Source organism: Dermacentor variabilis, chromosome 2, assembly GCF_050947875.1.
Source record: "Dermacentor variabilis isolate Ectoservices chromosome 2, ASM5094787v1, whole genome shotgun sequence".
In the NCBI taxonomy this organism is placed as follows: Eukaryota; Metazoa; Arthropoda; class Arachnida; order Ixodida; family Ixodidae; genus Dermacentor; species Dermacentor variabilis.
Genome location: NC_134569.1, coordinates 113,528 through 125,694, shown reverse-complemented (window position 1 = coordinate 125,694; position 12,167 = coordinate 113,528).

The following is a 12,167-nucleotide window of genomic DNA, read 5'->3' as shown; positions in this document are numbered from 1 at the left end:
CCTTAAGTGCCTCGAAATTGGCTTGATGCTTGCTCTTCCACTTCCAGGGTGTGTTTTTCTCTAGGAACCCATACAATTCCACCACGACCATTGCTCTGTTCTCCAAAACGCAGTCGTCAAATGAAATAAGGCCCAGAAAACCCCTTAGGGATGTCTTGTCAGATGGTTTGGGTGCTTGAAGTATAGCCTCAACCTTTTTCTCGGTGTTGCAAACACCATTGCCATCAATTCGATGTCTCAGAAACTAAACTGACGTAATTCCAAACCTGCACTTTTCTTTCTTGAGGCGTAAGCCTTTCTCATTTGGTCTCGACAGAACCTGATTCAGATGCTCTGCGTGCTCATTGCACTATTCCCGTTGACAATGATGTCGTCAAGAGGAACACTCACCCCTGGAATTCCAGGTATCTTTGTCTCCCTCAGGCACTGGAAGATAGCTGGTGCAGTGGAAATTCAGAACGGGAGGCATTCCACCCTGATTAATCGTTTTGTGGTGTTCACTGTGAGCAGTGCTGCTGTTTTCTCATCAACTTTCAGTTGTTGCTATGCTTGATAAAGATCCAACATTGAGAAGAGGGTTCCACCATGTAGGTTTGCAAACACTTCATCTGTAGTTGGTAGCAGGTAAGATGCCTTCTTCGCTGCTGCATTAACAGTAACAGTATTAACAGTACTCCTGTAGTCACCACAGACATTGAGTGTACTGTCGGTCTTCTGAACAAGTACCAATGGGGTTGCCCATTTGGTATGCTGCGTTGGTTTTAGGATACCTTGGCGCTGTAGATGGTCAAGCTTATGTTCCATAAGTGCCTGCAGCGCCACTGAAATTGGACGAGCCTTGCAAAACATTGCTGTCGCACCGTCTTCGAGTTCCAGGTGAACTAAAGGACCTGTATAGCTTCCAATGCCTTCCTTGAAGACACCTGGGTGTCATCCCACGACCTCTGTAATTTCTAGTGCTGGCTCTCCAATGTGGTTGATCCCCTTCACCTGAATTTGAAGTGCCAAAAACCAATCTCTTCCTAGGAGGTTGCACCAGGTGCCCGTCATAACCAACAACGGCAGCAGATAGTCCTTTGATCTCAACATCACATGAACTTGTGCGGAGCACAGGACGTGTAATTGTTTACCTGACCATGTGCACAAATCGAGCGGCTCACATGAAAGCCACGGAGTGTTTTTCTTCCACCTTCTGTAGTTCGTGTCCTCGCTTATCAGGGAGCATGCTGTACCTGTGTCCACCTCAGACTGGACTGGCTTTCCCTCCACTATCAAGTCCACGAGCAACTTGGGGCAGTGTGTACGTACACTATCTGTGTGCAGCTTGCAGCAGGATTTGCTGACAGGTGGTGGCTTGACACTGTGTGCCCATTGCTGCTAGTTGTCGGAGCGTGGTTCCGTGTTTTTCTTTTTCTTTGAGATGCAGGCATGCAAGACGTGACCTTCCTTGGAGCAGAAACGGCACTCGGCTGTCTTGAATTTGCATGTTTCAGGGTCGTGCAAGCCGTCGCATTGATAGCAATGACGCGCTGACGTATCCTTGCCTCCTGGCTTGATTTGCGACGTCCTGTTAATTTCCTCCGAGTTTGCCACTCCCTTGATATCTCGCTGATGCCTTGACGCACTTTCCGCTGACAAGGCTAAGGCCACAGCGCATTGAAATGTAAGGCTTTTTCAGCGAACAGTGTCTGCGGAAGATGTTCGTCCCAGACGCCGCGCGGACGAACCTGTCCCGCAGCATCACATCTTGGGGCGGCATAGTTGGGTTCGCCGCTGAAGCGGTCGTTTGGGTGTCAGGTGACGTCGTCGATATTGTAGACAAAGGCAGCGCTCCGAAGTTGCAGTCGGCTGTCAAGGTTCCGAGGGCCGCAGCGTAGCTGCTGATCGACTCGTCTGGCCGTTGGTCGGGTCTTTGAAACACGTACCGGCTCTAAAGCTCGGATGTCCTGGTGTCGAAGTGCCGCCTAAGAAGTGTCACTGAATCATTTAAGTTGACTTCTGCCGGGATCTTCGGCGCTATCAGCGCGCACACGGTGTTCGAAAGTGTCGGCTGCACAAAGCGTGAGGAGAAGTGCCCGCTTCTTCGCTGACGTCGCTCGCCACGAAGTAAAAGTCGAGGCGCTGGATCCACGATTCCCATGATTTGGCCGAGAAAGGCTCGACAGCGCCGTGCATTCGTCCTGTAGCCATGGCCTTAACTGCGAAAACTTATAGATATCTGCTTCGCAACTCCTGCCTCATCGCCAGTGTTACGTACGGGGTCTGGCCCCATCCGTGAAAGGAGTGCGCATCGGTTGGTGGCAGAAAACAGACTGCGTTTATTTTCTACAAAAGACGCAGGCGAGAGCTGCATGTGTTCGAGGGGGCAAACTCTCGCTCCCTGTCCGGTAGCCGAGACGCTGAGGGCGACGGAGGATTCTCAGAACTCGACTCGGGATAATGTCGCTTCCCGTTTCTCCGCGCTGGTGCTTCGTCCAGCCGAGGAGTGATGGTGCGTCGCTTCTCCACAACACAAGCTTTCGCTAGCACAGCTACAAAAAGTGCGCCATCGCGCCGTACACAACCGAGCACATAGTGACGTATGTTGTCGCAACATTATGCGGTAGCAAGTAAATAAATAATACAAAAAGCGGCACAGGTGAGTCGACGGCACAGTGTTCTAAAGGTGGGTCACCACGTCAATGCCACACATGCAGCACAGAATATGAGAGTGCAAGAGTCGCGTTTTCACCATGACGCGGAAGCTTCAACCTACATCGACAAAAATATGACAGTGTCGTCTGCTGTTGGCGATAGTTGCCGACTTCGAACAGTGTTGCTCTGCGCACTGCCGAATGTTTACCAGCTTTCAACAGACGTCGCGTCCCCAAACCGAAGTGCGGATGCAGGCGCATTCGAACCGCTAGAGCTAACTAATAAAAAAATAACTAATAATACAGCAAACGTAATAATAATATCCAGGCACGATGCGAAATATTGCTGGTCGCCAGCACACGAGGCTGCCAACTCGCTGATGCATGTTGCCAGTTGCTGGTTACCTATTTGGACAACCAGAGGGCGCATGCGAACCGCACCGCATCATGCGGACTCAGCGTAAATGCAATTTTGTGACCGATCGCGACGACCGCCGGTTTTTCACGAACCGCATGCATGCGGTGCGGCGTGCGGCGATGGGCGGTTTGAGCGTAAATCGGCCCTACCGCCGTTGAGAGCGCGCCGGAGCCGCCTGCCCGGGCGCTGCATCTTTTTTTTTTTTTTTCGCTGCGGCTTCTACGACGCGCCGCATGGCGCCGCCACTGTATACGGCCCCGTCGGCGCATACAATTGTCACCTTATCTGGTCGCCCGCGCTCGCTCGCGCTGATGGGAGTTTCACCTCCTAAACGTGACCTCAATACACGTGCTGATACACCATTACGCAGAATATGTGCATTTTGCTGCCCTTGGCACCGTGCGCCGGCCAGCCGACGCTTCATCCTGGAAGATGGGAAAGAAGCGGCTGCTTTGACTTAAGGAACGAATCACCCCTATGGTGGTGGTGATATGGGGAAGGGTAAAGAGGGACGTGGCTGAGGGTTAGGGCTCAAGTAAGGCCTTGGGCCTGCTGGGCCTTTTCCGCCCAGTCCACCAGTTCAAGTTGTCGGTCGACGTCCCCGGAACTGAGCCAGGCAAGATGGAGTGATCACCCCTATTGCAGGCATATCTTATCTGTGCGCGCGAGAAGCGCCGGGAAGTGAAGGTTAGCGGATGCGCTGCAAGAGTGAGCAAGGCTCCACAGAACGTACGCCCGCGAACACATCAAATGGCTGTACCAGGCATATCTTATCTGTGCGCGCGAAAAGCGCCGGGAAGTGAAGGTTAGCGGATGCGCCATAGAGAAAGAAATTCAACAAGAGGAGACACTCTTCAAAAACTGGCAACAGGAAACACATCACGCCTAGTTTCAACTCCATCCGTTAGTTGACACGAGCATCAGAAAAAAAGAATGTGAAAGAAACTTCCAGACATTTTTTTTTATTCTTTCTCGTTAAAAGTGAAAAAGCTTTGCGTGTATATGAACTTATACTTTGCAACTTATTTTTGTTGTGTTGCCTAGCAACAAGCTAGCGGCACGCCAGACGCGCGTGCATACGTCATGCGCCAGACAAGTCTTTATTCTGTGGACAAGCCGCAGGAGTGCGCGAGGCCGGCTGCGCATGTGAAGCTCGCGTGCATGGCGACCAGTCTCTTTTGGATATAGCCCGCTTTTTCGGCTCCCGGCGTTCTCTTGTGTTCCGTCTGCATTTCGACACGACACCGCTGCACTACTGGACTACAGCAAGGTGAGGAATTTTGTTTGACAGTCCGCGACGCGCTTCAAGCACACTTAGGCTTACTGCCCAAAACTGAACCTATATAGTGACGCAGTTATCAAAAAGCAGCTCCGCAGTCCAAGCCTAGTTAATATGAGGTAATTACTCGTACTGGGAGATGTTTGCGACGCTTTCTATGAGCCCAAGTGATACAATTGAGTATGGCCCGCAAAACACAGCCACCGAAGAAACAGGCCAGCGCGCCTAGTAGTGATGAACTCACGTCTTTATTGCTGAAACGCGACTACCGCGGCCCCTTATATATTGCCCGCCAGGCATGGCGCAGCAGCAACACAAAACAAACGGGGCTGCCAGAGGGCGCTGCATTTTAGAACATTTAACATTATGTCACTCCTCCCCTCTTAAGATGTATGCTACGGGGAGTACTTGACCACTGGTTTCCGAGTTCTTGTGCTACGGCGCAACTGTGGAGTGCAAGGTGCAGCCATGACAGGGTTGTCCACGGCACAGTCACTTCCAGATACGCTTCCCGGCGACTGTTCCTCATGTAGCACGTCGGGTGCAGCTGGCAGATGTATGGCTGGTTCTTTCTCAAGAAGCACATCCGGGATAGCTGGAGAGTGGATGGGCGGTTGCCCCAGTTGAGAAACTTCTGCTCCAGCAGGACGAAGTGGCGCTGTCTGCGCAAGGCGCAAGTGGTCATTGTGTCGGCTCCATGTCGAACCGTCTTGACAAAGAACCAGGGCCGACGGTGGATTGACGTCTGAAACACTGGCAGGTACCCACGGTGCACCTGTGCGGAAGTTTCTCGCATACACTTTATCTCCTGGTTGGAGTAATGGAGCCTGCCGTGACCCTCTGTCAGCATTCAACTTCTGTTTCAGTTGTTTAAATAGCACCGATGCTTGTAGGCTAGGCCGCAGGACATCCAGAGGAGTCTTGAACATTCTCCCCATTAGGAGCTCACATGGTGGCCGACCAGTTACTTCATGTGGGATTGTCCGATAATGAAATAAAAACCTGGAAATCTGTGTCTTGAAGTCGCCAAAGCCAGACTTCTTGAGTTTGTTCTTTACAGTCTGTACCACTCGTTCTGCTGCACCGTTGCAAGCGGGGTGATACGGTGGTACATGCATGCGGCGAATTCCGTTTCGAGTTAAGAACTCAAGGTACTGTGCACTGGTAAACGCCGGGCCATTGTCAGAAACTATTACGTCAGGGAGGCCATGCTGAGTGAATGCAATTCTCAGGGCAGAAATGGTAGCTTCTGCAGATGTGGATGACACAGGGAAAACTTCTATCCACTTCGAGAAAGCATCCACGATGTCTAAGAACGTGTGTCCTAGAAATGGTCCCCCGAAATCAATGTGGAGCCGTGACCAGGGTCGGTGCGGAAACGGCCATGGCATCTGTGGGACCGGCTGCGCAGCCCGTTGTTGAGCCTGGCACGTAACGCAGCTTTTCACACTGTTGGCAATGTCATTGTCTATGCCTGGCCACCAGACATGGCTCCTGGCAATAATTTTGCTTTTTTCAATACCAGGGTGACTGGCGTGAAGTACTCCAAGAACTTGGGCCTGCAGTGATTTGGGAATTACTACTCGTGACCCCCACAGTAGGCAGCCTTCATGGAGACTGAGTTCGGAGCTTCTTGTGCTGAAAGGGTTCCACTCTGGCCCAGCTAGAAGGCTCTCTCCTTTCAATACAGAATGCACAACATGACCCAGAACTAGATCGTTCCTGGTGGTTCGTGCCACCACAGCAGGTGAAAGAAGTCGAGGATAGGCCTCCTCCAACATGAAAATCTCGGCAGGGGCAGGCAGTGTGGTGCTGTCGTTAGGTAGCGGCAGTCTGCTAAGAGCATCAGCAGGGCCAAGCTCTCTTCCAGGCTTGTATACCAGTGCGTACTTGTACGCAGATAGCTTGAGAGCCCACCGGACTAACCTTGGTGATGCTTGCACAGGGACAGGCTTGTTGGCACCCAGCAGGCCGAGAAGTGGCTTGTGGTCAGTGTATGCTTCAAACGGTATGCCCCACAAGTACTGGTGGAACCGCTCTACACCAAACACGAGTGCCAGGGCCTCCCTGTCAAGTTGACTGTAATTTCGTTCTGCTTTTGACAAGCTCCGTGAGGCAAAAGCAATGGGATGTTCCCGGCCATCAGCATCTTTGTGGGCCAGAACTGCACCTATGGCATAAAGTGATGCGTCACAGCTGAGGCACACAGGCGTGTCAGGGCGGAAATGTACGAGAACTGGAGCTGAGGCCACCAGGTGTTTGCAGGCTGTGAATGCATCTTGCTGGTCCTGCCCCCGCTCCCATTTCTTTCCATCACAAAGAAGAGAGTGTAGGGGAGAAAAAAGTGCAGAAAGATTAGGCAAAAAACGTCGGTAAGAACTGACAAGTCCCAAGAAACTCTGAAGTTCTTTGACGTCCTTTGGCACAGGGGCATGCAGAATGGCAGCCACCTTGTCGAGGTTCGGGGAAAGGCCCTCCTTGCTGATGTGCCCAAGATACTCCACTTGTGGCACGAAGAAATGACACTTTTGGAGTTTCACCTTGAGGCCAGATTCTTGAAGCTTACGAAGCACAGCAACGAAGGTTGTTGAAATGCTCAGCATCATTAGCACCTGTGACAAGAATGTCGTCGAAATAGACGGCCACATGTGGTAGTCCTCTCAGCAAGTTCTCCATCTCACGTTGAAATATAGCAGGAGCTGACGAGACTCCAAAAGGCAAGCGGGTGTACTGAAACAACCCCATGTGTGTCGAAATTGTGACGTACTCTCTGGAGGCTTCATCAAGAACTAGTTGCTGATACGCGTCACGCAAATCCAATTTGGTGAATTTCTCACCCCCTGCAAGGACAGTCCACAGGTCCTCAATCCTTGGAATTGGATATTTGTCCGCTGTCGCTAATGGGTTGATGGTGACACTAAAGTCTCCACAGATTCTAATGCGCCCATCCTTTTTTACCACAGGAACAATAGGTGCAGCCCACCTGGATGTTTTCACTGGAACAAGGATGCCATCTCTTCTTAATCGTTGTATTTCTTGCGTGACTCCATCTGTTAAGGCATATGGCAGAATGCGTGGCTTGAAGAACCTAGGTGGGGCATCTGAAGGAACATGTAATGACGCTTCAGCACCTTTGCACGCACCAAGACCTTCTTCGAACACATCTGCGAAGTCTTGGACTAGGTGTTTGATGTCAGAAAGGGCATGTATATTTACTTCAACATTGGAGAGGCCGATGCCCAGCTCGCGCATCCAGTTGCGTCCTAGCAGAGTAGGTGAATTGTCTCCGGTCAGAAAAATGGGTAGATCCGCCTCCTTGCCATGAAACTTCACAAGGATGTCAGCCTTGCCTTCGACTTTTTTCAGTTCCCCGGAATAGCTTCGCAGAAACACTTGCGACGGCTGCACATTAACCGAAGGCAGAAGCTGTAGGAGCCGCGACTTGGCAATGACGGAGACGCTTGCCCCCGTGTCCACTTCCATGCGAAGCGGCTTGCCGCAAACGTCAACGGTGATGGTGAAAGGCGGTGGCGGTTCGGCGTAGTTAATATGCCACATGTCGCACACTTCTGAAGGCGAAACTTCAACGGCATCTTCATCTTTTACTGTGTGCACGCGAAGGCGGTTGCTTGACGACTGCGAACTTCGTGCAGTAGGCGAACGCTGCTCGTGAGGACTGCTGCTTCGGGCTTGGCTGTCCTTTCGTTTCGTATTGCAGACTTTCGCCAGGTGATCCCGTTTGTGGCAGTAATTGCAGACGGTCTTCACATGCTTGCATTCGGATGCAAGGTGTCCACCCCCGCAGCGATAGCAGGTGGCCTCGTAGCCTGACGAGACGCGGTGGGTCAAATAGGTGCCATTAGGGTTAGCTTGTGCAATCTCCCCGGCGTCACTTTTCGCTGCTTCCATTGCTAGGGCTGTCTGCACGGCATCCTGGAAAGTGAGGTCCGCTTTTTCCAGCAAGCTTGTTTGAATGTCTGCGTTGTTCACACCACATACAATACGGTCACGTATCATGTCTTCTAGTTCGGTACCGTAGTTGCAATGCTCTGAGAGGCTTTTCAGCGCTGCAATGAACTCGCCGATAGATTCGCCTTCCGCGCGAACTCGGGAGTTGAAACGGAAACGCTGCACGACTGCAGACGGCTTCGGGCAATAGTAGTTTCCAAGAACCAAAATAATCTGTTGGAGCTTTTTGTCACTCGGCTTGTCGGGTTTCACCAAATTGCGAAGCAAAGCATACGTCTTCTGTCCGCAACAACTGATAAATACGGACGTTTTTTTGTCTTCGGCGATATCATTCGCCGCGAAAAATGCTTCGAGTCGGTCCACATAGCAGGGCCAGTCATTTCCTCCGCCCTCGAATGGCTCGAGACTGCCGAAATTTGGCATGTTGAACGGGTGGTCGAACCGTGCGGGAACGTAGACTCACTTGAAACGCAGCAGGCGCGGCATACCTGGCGTTCACGGACGCGTCGCAGCAGAAACGTTCGAAGTAGGGTTAGCGTCCGGGTAGCGTCTCAGCCGTTCTAATTCCGAGGAATAGGTAGCAGGATGTAACGACGCTTTCCGTAGTAGCGCCTGAAAGTCCGTAGTGTAAGTCGTTGCTGTAGTATACGAGAAGGCGTTCTTCAAAAGTAGCATGGGCAGCAACTTGGACTCGACGCGGTAGCAGCAGTACCGGTCAACAAAGGATGCGTCTCAGCAGCGGCGAAGTCCCTGTCATCCATCACAGTAGTAGAATCCTAAGTAGCAGTATCGTGGCAGCAGTAAGGCTCGGACGTAGTGCGCGCAGCAGTATAAATCCTTTTCACCTCGTCGCCAGTTGATAGTATGGCCCACAAAACGCAGCCACCGAAGAAACAGGCCAGCACGCCTAGTAGTGATGAACTCGCATCTTTATTGTTGTTGTTGTCCTGAGTGGCCGTGGCACATACCCACAGTGGGGGATTGGCCAAGAATCGGGCGGTTTAATTAGGTGCCTAAAAATAATAATGATAACAAGGGAGTTAACAATTTGGGCGTGTGAGTTTAAAAATAAATGTTTTGTGTTTGGACAAAAAAGGAAATAATCAGATGAAAACCGGGTATAATATAATAATAATATTAATAACAATAATAATTAATAATAGATAAGAAATAAAAGAAAGCTATGGTTGGGAGTTATTGCAGAAACGCGACTACCGCGGCCCCTTATATATTGCCCGCCAGGCATGGCGCAGCAGCAACACAAAACAGGGCTGCCAGGGGGCGCTGCATTTTAGAACATTTAACATTGTGTCACCAAGCATAATTATAACTTATTTCGGTAGTTTTTGGGCACGCTCGCCGCACCTGGCTTTCTGACGAAAAGCACCTTGGCCGTGTGACGCAGTTTCGCGTGTACTGAATCTTACCGGGACAAGTTTTGGCGCTTTCTCTGACCCCAGACATTATTGCAACTAATTTCACTACTTCTTGGGGTGCCTTTCAAGCACAGTGGCCGCGCTCGGCGTAGTGGCGCAGTTAGCGAAAAGCAGCTCGGCTGTGTGCCGCAATTAGTTTCGCGTGTACTGAATCTTACTGGTAGAAGTTCGTGACGCATTCTCTGTCCCGAAAAAGTATTGTAATTTATTTGGTAACTTTCTGGGATATATTGAGGCTTGCTCGCCGCGCCTGGGGTTGTGAAGCTGTTAGCAAAAAAGCAAGCCGGCCATAGTGAGTTAGTTTTGTGTGTACTGAATTTTAGTGGGACAAGTTTGTGACGTATTTTATAGCCCTGCAACAACATATACCTTATTTCGGTACTCGCGCTTGTCGAAAACGCGACGAGCGATTGCCGAGAGTAATAACACGGGAGTGTGGCATGCGCCGGCAGGACGCGTAAAAGATAACACGGAGGAGCTCAAGAACATGACATGTATTCTGAGCGACTGAAAACAGGCTTTGCATCCACGAATCTGTCTTGAGTGCGACTAGAAGGCATTCTGCGAGTGTGTAACATAGTCTGGCCGAGCCTGTGTTGTAGCCACCTCTGTGTACTTGGCGTACCATCGCGTCGACTGAGGCCAAGTTGTTTTGCAAACGGGCAGTCACCCGTGTATTTGTGCGCTTAACGTGCAGGAAATAATGCCCGGGAAGGGAGGGGTGCTTTAAAATCGGATGTTTTGTTCAGATTTTATGGCATTGTTTGAATTTATCTGTAATGCTGCTCATTCACCACTTACGCACGTTTCGCCTCTACACACAATACTCCTGTTAGGTCAATATACCAAATGATACATGCTTGTAATATACTTTCAGCTGATGGCATCCGGTGGAGCTTCGTACGGCAACGACTGCTGCTTACCTGGTGCCCCAACTTTGGATGAATGTAGAAGCCCGGAACGAGTATTTATATACAACAAAATAAACATTTAATCATTTCAGAAGACGTCTTGCGTTTTCTTTATGAATTTGCACCTGGCGGATTCGGTGAGGTCTTGTAAAGGTCGTTCGCAATCATTTTTACTAAATAATGAAACGATTCCACGCCAAGGCCACGCGGGGTTCAGCAGAAGCGAAAAAAAAAAAAGAAAATGCCGCGCCGAACAGCGTAGCCGGCGCGGCGCGTACCAACTGGTGTTCGAAACGCGCGCGCCCAAAACCGAAACCGGAAGGAGTCAATACCATCAGCTTGGTGCGCTACAGTCAATTCGGACGCTGGGCTCTATGGGAGTGTCCGCTCTTGTTGAAATTTCTTTCTCTATGGATGCGCTGCAAGAGTGAGCAAGGCTCCACAGAACGTACGCCCGCGAACACATCAAATGGCTGTACCATGGTCGCACGTAGGCAGATTCTACGCGCGTACTGTTCCGCATCGTGCACCGGCTATCGCAAAACTTTGGTTCCGTGAAGCTTCACTTACCGCAGGAAGAAGGCACGTCAGGAGGCAGTCAATGAATCTAAACGCGGACTCAGAAATGACATTCTGCCTCCTCGCCGGCCCGCTGTCGTAGTGATGCGCGGCCACCCGTGTTCAATACAGCACGACGATTCCTCAAGCCACAACCAAAATATGTGTTTGTGCTCATAAACTCCAAATGGATCGCAAATGGGTCAGTGTGTTGTACGTGTCTCCAGTGCGTTCTTGCAGTGCAGTGAGAATGCGTACATTTTTTTTTTTTTTTTTTTTTTCGTATCACCAGACGTCTAGCTCGCAAGACCGTCTGAGGGCCCCGGGTAGCCCAAGCAGAGAAAATCAAGTTGAAGGCAGCGATAAAGGTGACTTTTTTTTAAACACGTAAGAACTGGGCAGCGCCCGGTACCTGCGGTTATGAGAACAGTTCAGTTGGCAGGCCTTATAAGGCATGTTTATTTTCATAAAAGCCGGTAAAACCAGCCTATTCGACTTGTCTGTTGACTGTATCTCGAGGGACTCCAATGTACAGACGTGACTTCCAGTTTCTTTCCTGGCCGATTAGACTAGACTTCATCCAGTCAATATTGTGCATAGTCATCATTGCGTGTTCTGCCGAAGCATTTGAAATCGCACTCTTTTTAACCACATCGTTTGGTGTTGGCGCAGCAATTGTTTATAGTTGTCCATCTTCCCGATGTAGACGCAATCGCAATCTGCTCAGGGGATCTTGTAAAGAACGCCAGGAAAGGCTTCGTTCGGCAGCTTGTCCTTTCTGCTAACGAGTGCGTGCCTCAGTTTGTGCACAGGAACATGAGCCACCTCAATGAGATATTTATGCAGCACACTTGATAAAGTCTCGCATATCTCAGGCACATAAGGAATTCCTTACGTGCCTGAATCGAAACGAAGTAACTCCCCACCCCCCCGTCCCGTGCGCAGCGCTTGCGCCACATGCTA